This window comes from Ahaetulla prasina, chromosome 3 (genome assembly GCF_028640845.1).
Source record: "Ahaetulla prasina isolate Xishuangbanna chromosome 3, ASM2864084v1, whole genome shotgun sequence".
Classification (NCBI taxonomy): Eukaryota; Metazoa; Chordata; class Lepidosauria; order Squamata; family Colubridae; genus Ahaetulla; species Ahaetulla prasina.
This window is the reverse complement of record NC_080541.1, coordinates 221,338,241-221,354,701: the sequence shown is the minus strand read 5'-3', so window position 1 is coordinate 221,354,701 and position 16,461 is coordinate 221,338,241.

Below are 16,461 nucleotides of genomic sequence, written 5' to 3'. Positions count from 1 at the left end.
GCAACCTCGCACTCTCCCCTCTCTTCTAGTCCCCTTCTTTGCACGGGATCACCCTGCAGTGGTGACAGAGAAGGATAAGGGGGCATCGGTGGCCACTAGCGTTGAGGGTAGAGTACCACACAGAAACAGGAGCACACAAAAATGCCCCCCCTTCGCCCTCTCCCTCTATGCTGCTGGGTGATCCCAGGCAAAGAAGGGAGCTAGCAGAGAGGGGAAGAGTGAGAGGTTGCTGCTTCTGGGACAAGGGGACCCCGGATACGTCTGAGTCCCACTCACCCAGCTTCTCTTCCTCTTGCAGCCAGCTTTTATGGGCTGTTTTCAAGCTGTTTGGGGGGCTGTTTTCAAGCCGTTTTTTGGACCAGAAAATGGCCTGTTTTGGGGCTTTTTTCAGGCTGTTTTTCAGGCCAAAATCAGCCCAAAACACGGCCTGAAAAATGGCCTGGAAAATGGCCTGAAAAATGGCCAAAACCATTTTTCAGGCCAAGGCCATTTTTCAGGTGAAAAAGGCCTGAAATCAACCCAAAAATAGCCTGAAAATGGCCTGATAAACAGCCAAAAAACAGGCTGTTTTTCAGGCCATTTTTAGGCTGTTTTTGGGCTGTTTTTTGGTCCAAAAATGGCCTGAAAACTGCCCCAAAACAGCCTGGTTTTGGGTACTTTTCAGGCACTTTTCAGGCCATTTTTCAGAGCAATTTTGGCTGGAAAAACAGCCTGAAAAGAGCCTATTTTTTTGGCCATTTTCGGACCGTTTTCTTGGGCTGAAAATGGCTTGAAAAATGGCCAAAACAGCCCAAAAAATGGGCGGGGCCAGCCAGTGGTCTGATTTGCTAGTTCTCCGAACCGTGCAGAATTGGAACAAACGGTTTGAACAAACCGATCCGAATCGGCAGCAGCCCACCTCTGATATAAATCCTTTCATTCCTCACCAGTTAGTTAGAACTGAAGAAGCTTTTGGGATGAGAAACTAAACATTTTGCAAAACAACAACAACAACAAGGAAGCCCAGTTGCCATTTGAAAGAAGCACCTTTGGGACTCTCTTAGAATCTTAGTCTTCATCTTCTCACATACATTCTTTTTTTTTATTTATTTACATTTATATCCCTCCCTTCTCTGAAGACTCAGGGCAGCTTACAGTGTGTAAGGCAATAGTCTCATTCTATTTATATATTTACAAAGTCAACTTATTGCCCCCCCAACAATCTGGGTCCTCATTTTACCTACCTTATAAAGGATGGAAGGCTGAGTCAACCTTGGGCCTGGTGGGATTCGAGCCTGCAGTAATTGCAGGCTGCTGTGTTTTAATAACAGGCTATCTTACAGCCTGAGCCACCACGGCCCTACATTCTTGAGATAATTTTTTGGATTGGAACAACAGAGCTTGGATGGAACGTGAGTCAGGTGGATGACATGAAGGACAAATCTATTTTAAGCTTTTTCGCAGTGAAATGCTGGGATCCACCTCTAGAGGGCACCATTCCCACTTTCAAAGGTTGATACAGAAACCATTTCAGGTTCTCAATTGTTTTATAATGCTAATGTTTTACGATGTTGCAAGCCTCCCAAAGTCGATTGACAGTGGGATGGGCAGCATATAAATTTAATAAATAAAATAAATCACAATAAATAACACAAAAGCACACTCAGTTGGGAAAGCTGGTTTGAAAAAGTTGGGGTGGGGAGAGGGAGATTCACATACATTAGAGCTAAGTGTGCTGTAAAAAAATGTTCATAATATACAGGTAGTCCTTGACTTAGGGTGGTGTGGTGGTCTAGAGGTGGAGCTCTCGCCTCACAATCAGGAGGCTGTGAGTTCGATCCTAGGTAGAGGCAGATATTTCTCTCTCTGGGCACAATGAGAATATATATGCTAAACAAAACTCTGCACGTGATAGCTCAGGCTGTAAGAAGCCTGTTATTAGAACACAGCAGCCTGCAATTACTGCAGGTTCAAGCCTGGCCCAAGGTTGACTCAGCCTTCCATCCTTTATAAGGTAGGTAAAATGAGGACCCAGATTGTTGGGGGGGCAATAAATTGATTTTGTAAATATACAAATAGAATGAGACTATTGCCTTACACACTGTAAGCCGCCCTGAGTCTTCGGAGAAGGGCGGGATATAAATGTAAATAAAAAAAAAAAATTAGCAACAGGAAGGGCATCCGGCCAGTAAACACTCTGCTAGCTCCATTCAGTTGCCCAGACTCCACCCTGCAAGAGATTATGGGGTCATTAAAAGATGATGATGATGATGATGGCGACAGGTAGTCCTTGACTTACAACAATTTGTTTAGTGACCAGAGTTACAACAGCACTAAAAAAAAGTGACTTATGACCGTTTTTCACACCTATGACCGTTGCAACATCCCCATGGTCGCGTAATCAAAATTCAGATGTTTGGCAACTGACTCATACTTACGACGGTTGCAGTGTCTCGGAGTCGTGTGATTTTATGACTTTCTGACACGCAAAGTCAATGGGGAAGCCAGATTCACTTAAAAACTGTGCTACTAAGTAAACCACCTGCAGTGATTCACTTAACAACTGTGGCAAATAAGGTTGCAAAATGGGGCAAACCTCACTTCACAAATGTCTCACTTAACAATAGAAATTTTAGGCTCAATTGTGGTCAAGGGCTTGCTGGAGTAGGGAATATTATAAGCAAATCTACATTTATTTCAGAACTGATACAAAACAAGCACAGAGCAGGGGTGAAATCCAGCAGGTTCTGAAAGGTTCTGGAGAACCGGAAGGGGAAATTTTGAGTAGTTCAGAGAACCGGCGAATGCCACCTCTGGCTGGTCCCAGAATGGGGTGGGAATGGAGATTTTGCAATATCCTTCCCCTGGAGTGGAGTGGGAATAGAGATTTTGCAGTATCTTTCCCCTGCCACGCCCACCAAGCCACGCCCACCAAGCCACACCATACCCACCAAGCCACGCCCACAGAACGGGTAGTAAAAAAATTTGAATTTCACCACTGGCGCAGAGATTGTTAAGTATAAAGGATACAACAACATACGAAGAGGTTTCTACACCAATTTATAATAATAATAATATCAGAGTTGGAAGAGACCTTGGAGGTCTTCTAGTCCAACCCCCTGCCCAGGCAGGAAACCTTACACCATTTCAGACAAATGGCTATCCAACATTTTCTTAAAAATTTCCAGTGTTGGAGCATTTACAATTTCTGCAGGCAAGTTGTTCCACTGATTAATTGTCAGGAAATTTCTCCTTAGTTCTAGGTTTCTTCTCTCCTTGATTAAAAAGTGAAAAAGCAGAGATTTGATAGACATATGACAATCTCATTGTGTATTGGATTTAATCTGATTCATATAACCCTATTTTTGGATTTATGCTATCCCTGCTCTATATTTTATTTATTTTATTTTATTTATTTTATTTGTCACACAGTATATATAAGCATAAGCATGAAATAACTATATAAATTGGATATAATGAAAGGAAACAATAGGTCAGGAACGGTAGGCACTATATATTTTTATATTTTTATATATAATTATATGTATTATATGCAGGTACAGGTACAGGTACAGGAATTATTTCTGGAAAAAACCTCTACATCAGACATTTCCAAGTTCACAAGCACTGGAGTTTCAAAGTCCTCAAATCTATGTGTTTTAAGAAGCTGTTTCTAGATTAATGGCAAAGAAAACATGTTTGGTGGTAAAAGAGAGGTCACATAATATATACCGGGTGAATTCATGAAACATTTCACGAGTGATAAATTGAAACATTGATTTATAATAAGGTCCTAAGGGAAATTTAGTCTATCTCTGCTGGGGAAAAGGATGATAATGAGTAATGAACGTTACGTTCTAAAGCAAGTAATTAGAATATAAACTTCCTCTAGTCGCAATGTTCTTCTTTCCAGATTAAGTCTTCACATTTAACAGAGAAACATCGGCTGTATCTGGAATAGAAAGCAGATAAATATTTATCAACCATGGAGATATTAAATGAAGATATTTAGGAATAACCAGGGTAATAAAGTTAGATCTGTACTTTGTACCTCGTGGTTATGCTGAATTTAGCAATGCATTAAAATGTAAATATGCTTTTTAGAATAGAATAGAATAGAATAGATTTTTTATTGGCCAAGTGTGATTGGACACACAAGGAATTTGTCTTGGTGCATATGCTCTCAATGTACAAAAAAGAAAAGATACGTTCATTAAGGTACAACATTTACAACACAATTGATGGTCAATATATCAATATAAATCATAAGGATTGCCAGCAACAAAGTTACCGTCATACAGTCATAAGTGGAAGGAGATGGGTGATGGGAACTATGAGAAGATTAATAGTAGTGCAGATTTAGTAAATAGTTTGACAGTGTTGACGGAATTATTTGTTTAGCAGAGTGATGGCCTTCGGGAAAAAACTGTTCTTGTGTCTAGTTGTTCTGGTGTGCAGTGCTCTATAGCATCGTTTTGAGCGTAGGAGTTGAAACAGTTTATGTCCTGGATGTGAGGGATATGTAAATATTTTCACGGCCCTCTTCTTGATTCGTGCAGTATACAGGTCCTCAATGGAAGGCAGATTGGTAGCAATTCTTTTTTCTGCAGTTCTAATTATCCTCTGAAGTCTGTGTTTTTCTTGTTGGGTTGCAGAACCGAACCAGACAGTTATAGAGGTGCAAATGACAGACTCAATAATTCCTTAACAACCGTTTCTAATTTGGATGTCAAACTAGAGTTGCACAGAGTAGCAAGCATAACTTTATAGTTTTAATTCTTCAATCTCTTTCTTTTTTTTCTTACGGATGTTACTAATTGCCCATTATGACCGTAAGTTGCAATGTTTGTAAAACAGGTGGGTCATGTGACCAATTTTATTACTTTTTTTTGCGGTGGTCATTAAACAAATTCCTGTGGTTGTTAAGTGAATCCATGGTCATAAGCAAACACCATGGTTGTTAAGCAAACCAATGGTTTGCTCTGGATGCAGTTTCACCAAAAACCGAAAAGTCAAGGACAACTTTGAAGTTACAATGGCGTGAAAAAAGTAACTTGTTGGAAATCATTGTTGGAATGTATTTCTATGCAATGACTACAGTAGTATTCAGCCAGTAGATGGCAGTGTTTACAAGTTTACATCTATACTCTATGTTCTTTTGTTCTAAGTCAAGTTTCCTGTTGCAATTAAACAGATGAGCAGTAAAGCACATGGTGACTGTATTCTTTGTTTGCTCTGTAGTGCTATATATAAGTAGAATTTCTAACATGACTTATCGCTGTTTTTTAAACTTCTGACCCATGCAGCATGTCCATGGTCAAATGATCAAAATTCAGATGCTTGGCAATTGGTTCATCTTTGTGACGGTTACAGTCTCCCGGGATCATGTGATCCTCTTTTGCGACTTTCTGATAAGCAAAGTCAATAGGAAAGCCAGCTTCATTTAACAACCGTGTTACCAACTTAACAGCTGCAGTAATTTACTGAACAACTATGGCATTTTTTTTTTGGTCTTTTAATAACCCTGTAATCCCTTGCATCGGGGTGGAGTCAGGGCAACTGAACGGAGCTGAGTGTTTACTGGCTGGATGCTCTTCCTGTCGCCAATGCAGAGTTCGCATTTGATATTTGCTCATTGTGCCCAGAGAGAGAGAAATATCAGCCTCTACCTAGGATTGAACTCATAGCCTCCTGATTGAAAGCAAGAACTCCGCTTCTAGGCCACTGCACTGGTCACAGAACAGCTATGGCAATAAATGTCATAAAATAGGGCAAAAATCATTTAGCAACTGTCTCGCTTAGCAACAGAAATTTGGGGCTCAGTTGTGGTTGTAAGGCGAGGATTGCCCATACAGAGGTTTTGTCAAAGAGCGCTGATTCACAGCAGAATAGTCCTTCTTTTTCTTTCTTTTCAGGGTCCATTTTGTTTGTAAAAATCTCAAAAATGGAAAAAGTGAACCAAATGTGGAGCCATTCCGTTAATAACAACCCGCCCGTGTTCCCACCCTATCTCTTGCTGACCTCAACGGCAGAAAGCTTAATTTGAAAATGGTCCTTAAGAGAAGAAAACATTAAGCGTTCCTCTGCCAATAAATTCCAGTTTAGCCCCTGCATTCATTTCTCAAAATCTGCCGTTCCTCCATTTTGCACGGTTCTGTCATTTTGATGAGTTCCTTGCTCGTTTCTTCATCCTGCACGCCAGCAGTTCAGCTCAACACCATCCCATCAATAGGTAGATTTTTATTCCCTGAAAGCACTAAAAATACTCCGGATTTTTGTTTTATGCATTTTATTCATTTTCATCTGTCTCTAAGACTTTGCAAAGTTCACCTGAACAGTTTAATCAAGAAACGTCTGGCTTCTGGGGAGCCTCTGTAGCATTGTTCTTCTTATCTGTTTGGATGATGGAACCAAACAAGAGGGTCCCCAGACAAAAAAATGCCAAGATGACAACTATGACAGTCAAAAGGAGGAGGAGGAGGAGGAAGAGGAGGAGGAGAAGGAGGAGGAGGAGAAGGAGAAAGAGAAGGAGATGAAGGAGGAGGAGGAGGAGATGGAGGAGGAGGAGAAAGAGAAGGAGATGAAGGAGGAGGAGGAGGAGGAGGAGGAGACGGAGGAGAAGGAGGAGGAGGAGAAGGAGATGGAGGAGGAGAAGGAGAAGAAGGAGATGAAGGAGAAGGAGGAGATGGAGGAGGAGGAGAAGGAGAAAGAGAAGGAGATGATGGAGGAGGAGGAGGAGGAGATGGAGGAGGAGAAGGAGAAAGAGAAAGAGAAGGAGATGGAGGAGGAGGAGGAGGAGGAGAAGGAGAAAGAGAAGGAGATGAAGGAGAAGGAGGAGGAGATGGAGGAGGAGGGGAAGGAGAAAGAGAAGGAGATGAAGGAGGAGGAGGAGATGGAGGAGGAGGAGAAGGAGAAAGAGAAGGAGATGAAGGAGAAAGAGGAGGAGATGGAGGAGGAGGGGAAGGAGAAAGAGAAGGAGATGAAGGAGAAGAAGGAGGAGGAGGAGGAAGGAGGAGGAGGAGGAGGATATAGAGGAGGAGGAGGAGGAGGAAGAGGAGAGACAGAGGAGGAGGAGAAGGAGACGGAGGAGAAGGAGGAGGAGGAGGAGAAAGGAAGTTGGGGACAAAGTGGGAGGAGGAGTAATAGGAGGGGACAGAAAGGGAGTAGTAGTAGTATTACAAGTAATAGGAAGAGGGGGAGGGGGAGGGGGAGGAGAAATGAAGAAGATGGAGACAGAGAGAGGAAGAGGAGGAGTACAAGTAAAAGGAGGAGGAGGAGGAGGAGGAGGGGAGGAATGCAGTACTTCAGACTACTTCTGCTGACTGCTGGCTGCCTGCAATTCGGCAGTTTTATCCTGACCAGCTCAAGGTTGACTCAGCCTTCCATCCTTTCTGAGGTGGGTAAAATGAGGACCCAGATTGTTGGGGACAAGAGGCTGACTCTCTAAACCACTTAGATGGGGCTGTAAAAGCACTGTGAAGCGGTATATAAGTCTAAGTGCTAGTGTTATTGCTATTGCTATTTCATTCCATATTGCAGGCAAACTCTGCCCACAGTCTGGAGTTCAATCCTGACTGGCTCAAGTTTGACTCAGCCTTCCATCCTTCCAAGGTCGGTAAAATGAGGACCCAGATTGTTGGGGGCAAGGGTGTTCTGTCCCCCTCGCCTCAGTCCGAGTGATGACTTAATTAGCCGGCAACTATCACCTCTGGCAGCAAACTAGCGAGTGTCTGCCAAGTGTCTCTGTTATCTCTCTTGATGCCGACAAGTCAACCAGGAACAAACAGTACTTCAGCTCTAGTTAAGCAATTGATTTGCTTGCCACGAAGTGGTTTAGCAGCCCTGCTGCTTTTATATCCTGTGGGGTGTGGCTCCACGACTTAGCACTTCCTAGGCTTGCCCCACCCCTGCTTCTGTTGTTCCTGCCTCTCCTGCCTACGAAACCTAGGGTCCAGCCAGGCCTGATTGCCATCAGCCGGGTCTGGAGGCATGGCCTGGGAGGGGGGAAAGAGTCACGGGACGGAGGCCTCGTTATCTCCTCCACCTGGCCTGCCTCTGGCTCCTGGAGCTGAGCCAGGGAAGCCGGTGTTCCAGTCCGGTGTTCCAGTCCTGATGGCCCTTCCCCCTCACTTTCCAAGTCACTTTCTGGCAGGGAGCCCGGCTCGGGGGGCGCAGACACAACAAAAGGGCTGACTCTGTAAACCTCTTAGAGAGGGCTGTAAAAGCACTGTGTGTGCGCAGAAGCGTGTGTGCGTGGTCCCATTGCAAACCGGTAGTAAAGGTAAGTAGAACCCACTCCTGGTTTTAGCCTCCAATCCCCTCATCTTGGTTGCTCTTCTCTGTACTCTTTCTAGAGTCTCAACATCTTTTTTATACTGTGGTGACCAAAACTGGATGCAGTACTCTAGGTGTGGTCTTACTAAGGCTTTATAGAGCGGTATTAGTACCTCACTTGATCTTGATTGTACTCCTCTGTTAATTCAATTTAGGATTTCATTGGCTTTTTTTGGCTGCCATCACGCACTGTTGGCTCATATTTAATTGATTGGAAAAAGCACTTTTGCGAAGTTTGATGTTTATATATGTTGACATCACCAAGATTACTTTATGTGCAAAGCAATGGAAAGGGTGCTTCGATTCCCACCATGGAGGAATGGGCTGCAAAAGTTGATGGGAGTTAGCAGAGATGGCCAAATCGACTGCTCCGATTAAAGAAAAGAACACAATTGCTTTTGTTTCTACTTGGAAACAACTTTTGGATTTTGTAATTGAGATGGGAGTGGGGGAAATGAAAACTTGATTTGGGGTTTTGTCGATTAAATAGGTTTGTTGTTATAGAAATGGCTGTATTCTTATACAAAAGTAAAAAGTTGAGGTTTGATGTTATTAAAAGGTAAAGATTCCCCTCGCACATATGTGGTCATCGTTCCTGACTCTAGGGGGCGATGCTCATCTCTGTTTCAAAGCCGAAGAGCCAGTGCTGTCTGAAGACGTCTCCGTGGTCATGTGGCCGGCATGATTCAATGGCAAAGGCCCACGGAACGCTGTTCCCTTCCCACCAAAGGTGGTCCTTATTTTTCTACTTGCATTTTTTACGTGCTTTCGAACTGCTAGGTTGGCAGAAGCTGGGACAAATAACGGGAGCTCACCCTGTTACGTGGCACTAGGGATTTGAATCACTGAACTGCCGACCTTTCAATCGACAAGCTCAGCGTCTTAGCCACTGAGCCACCACTATTATCTTTTCTTATGTTATTATCTTATCTTATTCTACTTTCCCCAAATGAGTCGGAAATCAGTCCTTTTCCTTTTTCCCTTTACCCTACTCTTTCCCCTTCCCTCCCTTATTTTCCCAGTGTTTTTATACTTTATATTTATACTTGGATCAGCTAATAAAATTTTGAATCATAAAAAAAGCACCTTTGGGACATCCATGCAAATGAAAAAGAGGGCTGTGAAAATATTTACAGACCCCTCACATCCTGGACATCAACTGTTTCAACTTCTACCCTCAAAACGTTGCTATAGAGCACTGCACACTAGACAACTAGACACAAGAACAGTTTTTCCCCGAAGGCCATCACTCTGCTAAACAAATAATTCCCTCAACACTGTCAAACTACTTACTAAGTCTGCACTACTATTAATCTTCTCATCGTTCCCATCACCAATCTCTTTCCACTTATGACTGTATGACTGTAACTTTGTTGCTTGTATCCTTACGATTGATTTTGATATTGTTTCCTGATTGCTTATTTGTACCCAATGACTAGCATTAAGTGTCATACCTTAGAATTCTTGATGAACGTATCTTTTTTTTTATGTACACTGAGAGCGTATGCACCCAGACAAATTCCTTGTGTGTCCAATCACACTTGGCCAATAAAAAATTCTATTCTATTCTATTCTATTCTATTCGCCTCTAGTATGTGGGGGGGGGGGGGAAGAGAGCAGCATAAACCGTTTGTAAATTGAAATCACTTTCTACCACAAGGGGGCGATGTTGATACAGAAAACCTAAGCGGAGCATCGTTTCCTATTCTGAATTCCTTTTGCAGCATCAAAATAATTTTACAACAATCGGCACCCTCATTTGTTGTGGTTCCTCCTCCACCTCCTCTTCCTCCTCCTCCTCCTCCATTGTGCTTAATGCAGCCTTAGTGCTGAAAATCAACATTTACCCCATTCCTGCAAATATGCTATGCTGGCTGAGGAATTCTGGGAATTGAAGTCCACAAGTCTGAAAGTTGCCAAGGTTGGAGACCCTTGCATTAAGTGCATCTTCCCCCCCCCACACTTTGCAGGTTTACAGAGTTTATAGATTAGCAGAGTTGGAAGGGACCTTGTAGGTCATCTAGTCCAACCCCCCTGCCCAAGATTCATTGTTGAAGCTCCCACAACTTCTGAAGGCAACTTCTGTTCCATTGGTTGATCGTTCTCACTGTCAGAAAATTTCTCCTTATTTCTAAGTTGAATCTCCCCTTGTTCAGTTTCCAGCCATTATTCCTTGTCTGGCCTTCAGGTGCTTTGGAAAACAGCTTGACCCCCTCCTCTCTGTGGCAGCCCCTCAAATATTGGAACACTGCTATCATGTCTCCCCTGGTCCTTCTTTTCATTAAAGTAGACATACCCAGTTCCTGCAACCGTTCTCCATATGTTTTAGCCTCCAGTCCCCTAAGCATCCTGCTTGCTCTTCTCTGCACTCTTTCTAGAGTCTCAACATCATTTTTATAGTGTGGGGACCAAAACTGGATGCAGTACTCTAGGTGTGGTCTTACTAGGGCTTTACAGAGTGGTATTAGTACCTCACTTGATCTTGATTGTATCCCTCTGTTAATGCAATTTAGGATTGCATTGACTTTTTTTGGCTGCTGCTGCACACTGCTGGCTCATATTAAGCTGATTGTCCACTAAGACTCCAAGATCGCTCTCACTGTTACTGCTATTAAGCAGTTATTTCACCCAATCTATATGTACACTTTTGGTTTGTAGGAATTTAGCACCCACCCCCCTCCTAGAAGAATGAAATATTTTAGAAAATATTTAAAAAGGCAGAATATTATATTTCCCTGGATGAGAAATGGAGAAACATGTTTTAAAGACAAAACAGCTCCCTGCAACTTCCTGCCACCCCCCACCTTTGTCAATGGGCCATCATCTGCATCATAATAGAACCCATCTAGCAACTGAAACTCACCACATGGCACCTGGGAAGATTACATCAGCCACCCCCTGGGAGTCTGACAGCCAATCAGGGTACTCTTCCTGTGCCCCAGAAAGTTCAAAGCTCAGAAAAAGCATAAAGCCAGGGAGCACACAGGATCTCAGCCCTTTTTCTGTTCAGGAACTCAAGCCATGTGATCCTGACCACCATTAAACCATCTTTCCAAGCAGCCTCCATGTTTCCAGTGTCTTTGTCCCCACTTGGAACTGAACCCAGATGGATATTTCTTCCAACAGGTTGTTGTTGTTTTTTAAAAAAAGTGAAAAAAGCCGCAACCCCCTGTGAAGATAAGTATTGGCCAGATTAGAATGTTAGTTCACAATGGGGGCAGCCTACAATTATTGTCAAATAAATCATTTGATTTAATGTTTCCTTACAATTCCCTTTGCTTGGGATAAAAATCTCCTAACATGATTGATATTAAGATTTCCCCGGAAAATAAGCTGAAAAGGGAAATGTGGAGAGAGTGTGAGGTACAGTTCTGAGCAACACACTTGTTGTGTCTTGCCCGCTCTCACCACAGCCGGGGTCTTCTTATCTGCTTCCAAACGCTGAGGAATGTCCTAGTATGCCTCCCGGCCCAAGTCCTGGCTCCATGCCCAGACAGGCTGAGGAGGAGGGGGCACCTCCCGGCCCCAGCCCTGGCTCCATGCCCAGGCAAACGGAGCAACTAGACCCCTCCCCCTCCTCCACAACATGTGAGCCTGAGGGAGGTCAATTGTCAACAGCTGCAGACTGGAGTGACCCTCGCGTCAGAAGACTTGATAGACGGAGGCAACAGAAGGAAGGGAGGGGCAGGCCTGGATAAGTGCTGAGTCATGGAGCCACACCCCATGGCCTATATAAAGGATCTGCTTTCTGGCATTCTCTGAGTCAGGCAAAGTCGAACATATCTTGCTGAAGTCACTTTCTGGTCTCCTGCCTGCCTTGAGGACTTTGCTAGGACTTTGGTAGAGCTGCAGAGGCACACCTGATTCGGATTTCTCTGACCCGGCCATCAGCGGAGGAGTGGGACACGACAACACTCCAAGTAGGGCTCAGAGAAATGGGGACCGATTCCAGGGAAGGGTTGTGAGGATATGAGAAGAAGAGAGCCAGTTTGGTCCAGTGGTTAAGGGACCAAGCTAGAAACCAGGAGATTGTGAGTTTTAGTCCTGCATGAAAGCTGGCTTGGTGACTTTTGGCCAATCCCCAGAAGACTGTGAGTTCTAGTCCTGCCTTAGGCATGAAAGCCGGCCGGGTGACTTTTGGCCAATCACCAGGAGGCAGTGAGTTCTAGTCCCGCCTTAGGCATGAAAGCCGGCTGGGTGACTTTTGGTCAATCACCAGGAGACTCTGAGTTCTAGTCCCGCCTTAGGCATGAAAGCCGGCCGGGTGACTTTTGGCCAATCCCCAGGAGACTGTGAGTTCTAGTCCCGCCTTAGGCATGAAAGCCTCTGAGGGGCCTCTGTGGCTCAGATTGCTAATGCAGTCTGTTATTAACAGCAGCTGCCTGCAATTACTGCAGGTTCAAGTCCCACCAGGCCCAAGGTTGACTCAGCCTTCCATCCTTTATAAGGTAGGTAAAATGAGGACCCAGATTGTTGGGGGCAATAAGTTGACTTTGTATATAAATATACAAATAGAATGAAGACTATTGCTAACATAGTGCAAGCCGCCCTGAGTCTTCGGAGAAGGGCGGGATATAAGTGCAAATAAAAAAAAAAAGCCGGCCGGGTGACTTTTGGCCAATCACCAGGAGGCAGTGACTTCTAGTCCTGCCTTAGGCATGAAAGCCGGCCGGGTGACTTTTGGCCAATCACCAGGAGACTGTAAGTTCTAGTCCCGCCTTAGGCATGAAAGCCGGCCTGGTAACTTTTGGCCAATTATCAGGAAACTGTGAGTTCTAGTCCCGCCTTAGGCATGAAAGCCGGCCGGGTGACTTTTGGCCAATCATCAGGAGACGGTGAGTTCTAGTTAGGCCTCAGGCATGAAAACCAACTGGCTGACCTTCAATTGGTCACCCAATCTCAGTTCAACCCACCTCATATGGATGTGGTTGTGGGGAAAATAGAAGGAGAAATATGGATGTATTTGCTGCCTTGAGTTATCTGTAAAAAAATAATAAATGTGGGGTACAGATAAATAAACAAACACACACTGATTTTTTTCAGAAGAAATGGATTTATTTATTTATTTATTTGATTTATTTGATTTTTATACCGCCCTTCTCCCGAAGGACTCAGGGCGGTGTACAGGCAAAAATAAAACAGATAATACAATATACAATTTAAAATGCAAATTAAAAAACTTATTTTAAAATTAGCCTGAGAAGTTAAAATATAACATAAACTAAAAACCCCATTTAAATTAATTAATAAAAATTTAAAATTAATAAAATTCAATTCAAGCCAGCCCCGCCCGAATGAAAAGATGTGAAATGGATGACGTTGAACCAGGGGAATCCATGGAGGAGATCAATAATATCCAGATGTTGACGGAGCTGTGATTGACATGAGTGACAAACCATAACAGCTGTTTGGATCTGCACACACAGCTAGTCCTCGACTTACAACAATTCACTTAGTGACCATTCCAAATCACACCGGCACTGAAACAAAAATGACTTACAAACATTTTTCACACTGTCGCATCCCCAGGGTCCCCTGATCAAAATTCAGATGCTTGACAACTGACTCATATTTGTGACCGTTGCGGCGTCCCGGGGTCACATGGTTCTCCTTTTTGCGACCAACTGACAAGCCAAGTCAGATTCACTTAACAACCGTGTTCAGAGCTGCAGCGATTCACTTAATGACTCTGGCAAGAATAAATGGGGCAAAAATTCAACCTTAACAACTTGTCTTGCTTAGCAACAGAAGTTTTGGGCTCTATTGTGGTCGTATGTGGAGGACTACCTATATGCCGATACATTGCGACATCCTAGTTTCTTGGGAAGAACTTGATACCTATGAAGGCCATCCTCAGTTAAAGAGCTGACAGCTATGACTTCACATTGTTGGTTGTATTATAATCATAACAGAATAGTAAGGCCCTTCCCACTCTAGGCTTCTATAATGTAAAGAACAATAACTACTTTGTAGCAAGGATTTCTAAATGAATGAAGGCATTTTTTTTCCATTTGTTGTGGTTTGCCAGTGGCCAGCGGAGCTGGCGGCAGACTCGGACAGTGAGGAGGTTGGGGAGGAACATGGGCCAGTCCTGGAGTCTGGGGAAGGCTCTGATGAGTGCTCTGCGTCAGAGGCAGAGAGGGGGCCAGGGCTGTCCGACAGTTATCAGCTACCTTCGGAGATAAGCGGGACAGAAGAACAGCTGGAGCCTGTTCCTGATGTGTGTTCTATCTCCTTCCCCACTTTGGAGCAACGAGCTGGCCTTCAGCCAGTGGATTCACGGCTCTTATCAGTCCTGGCAGAGAAATCGCAGCTGCCTGCCAAAGTTCAAACAAATGACTCACCGAGTAAGACTTTCAGCTCTCTTTGAAACGGTTCAGCTAATTTTTGCTTCCCGTGGAATGAGAGCAGTTCCAAAGCTCCTTATATATCCTGTGGGGTGGGGCTCCTGCCCACCCTTCCCTTTGATGACACCGCCTCTTTAATCTTCTGAAGCGCGAGTTGATCCAAACTTGATTATTATTATTATCAGCTGGGTCTGAAGGCGTAGCCTGGGGAAGGGAGGAATCAGGGGATGACGGCCTCATTACGTCCTCTGACTGGTCTGGTCTGGCTCCTGGAGCCGAGCCAAAGGAATCGGTGCTCCCGAGGTAAGCCTTACCGGCCCTTCCCCCTCACTCTCGGAGTCACTTTCGGACATGGGGCCAGGTTCGGGGGCTGGAGTCACAACAATGTACACATGCAAAGAGCTTCCAGGAGAAGGGAACAGTTAAGGAACAAGGGCCGACTCAGAAATAAAGGCATAGGTGGATGGTGAATGGCTCCTCCCATAGGGAATAAAGAGGAGCGAAAGGGGAGTGGAGTTTGCAGGAGACAATTCATTTCATTAGTGTGAAGATCTGTTTGTGACTCTCAGTGACTCCTTGCCATGTATTTTCTTGTAGAGCATTGCATTTGGACGATATCTGCCTGGCAGCTCTCCAAGCCTGATAAGGTCTGTGGTTGTAAATTCACCTTTGAAAGACTGCTTGCCAGGACTTTGCTGGATGTGAATGAGAAGAATTCACAGTAGTTTAATAAAAAGGGATTTTATTGGGACAAGGCGTCTGCTTCGTGCTTTTGTGAAGCCTAGTCAAGAACACCAATAGGATAAACAAGCGGTGTGAGAAAACCCAAAAATGTTGGTTTCATAATAAGATTGGCTTCAATCCCTTTGATGTTTGTAATTCATGGATTGGAACATTAATTCTCATAGTTTTGACTTTGTCCTCATATTGCTTTATGTTCAGCTGAAAAATCAACAGGAGTGTTACTATGACTGGATTGTTTGATGCTTGTAACAGATAAGGTAAAGGTAAAGGTTCCCCTCGCATGTATGTGCTAGTCGTTCCTGACTCTAGGGGGCGGTGCACATCTCCGTTTCAAAGCCGAAGAGCCAGCGCTGTCCGAAGATGTCTCCGTGGTCATGTGGCCGGCATGACTCAATGCCAAAGGTGCACAGAGCGCTATTACCTGTTGTGTCTCGTCCGATCTCACCACCACAGCCGGGGTCTGCTTATCTGCTTCCGAACGCTGAAGAATGTCCTAGCATGCCTCCCGGCCCCAGCCCTGGCTCCATGCCCAGACAGGCTGAGGAGGGGGCATCTCCCGGCCCCAGCCCTGGCTCCATGCCCAGACAGGCTGAAGAAGAGCAAGTATCTCCAGCCCCCAGCTCTGGCTCCATGCCCAGGCAAACGGAGCAACTAGACCCCTCCCCCTCCCCCACAGCATGTGAGCCTGAGGAAGGTCAATTACCAACAGCTGCAGACTGGAGTGACCCTCGCTTCAGGAGAATTGATAAGCGGCGTCAACAGAAGGAAGGGATGGGCAGGCCGGGGTAAGTGCTGAGTCATGGAGCCACACCCCATGGCCTATATAAAGGATCTGCTTTCTGGCATTCTCTGAGTCAGGCAAAGTCTAAACATATCTTGCTGAAGTCACTTTCTGGTCTCCTGCCTGCCTTGAGGACTTTGCTAGGACTTTGGCAGAGCTGCAGAGGCACACCTGATTCGGATTTCCCTGACCCAGCCGTCAGCGGAGGAGTGGGACACGACATTTCCTTCCCACCAAAGGTGGTCCCTATTTTTCTATTTTCATTTTTTACATGCT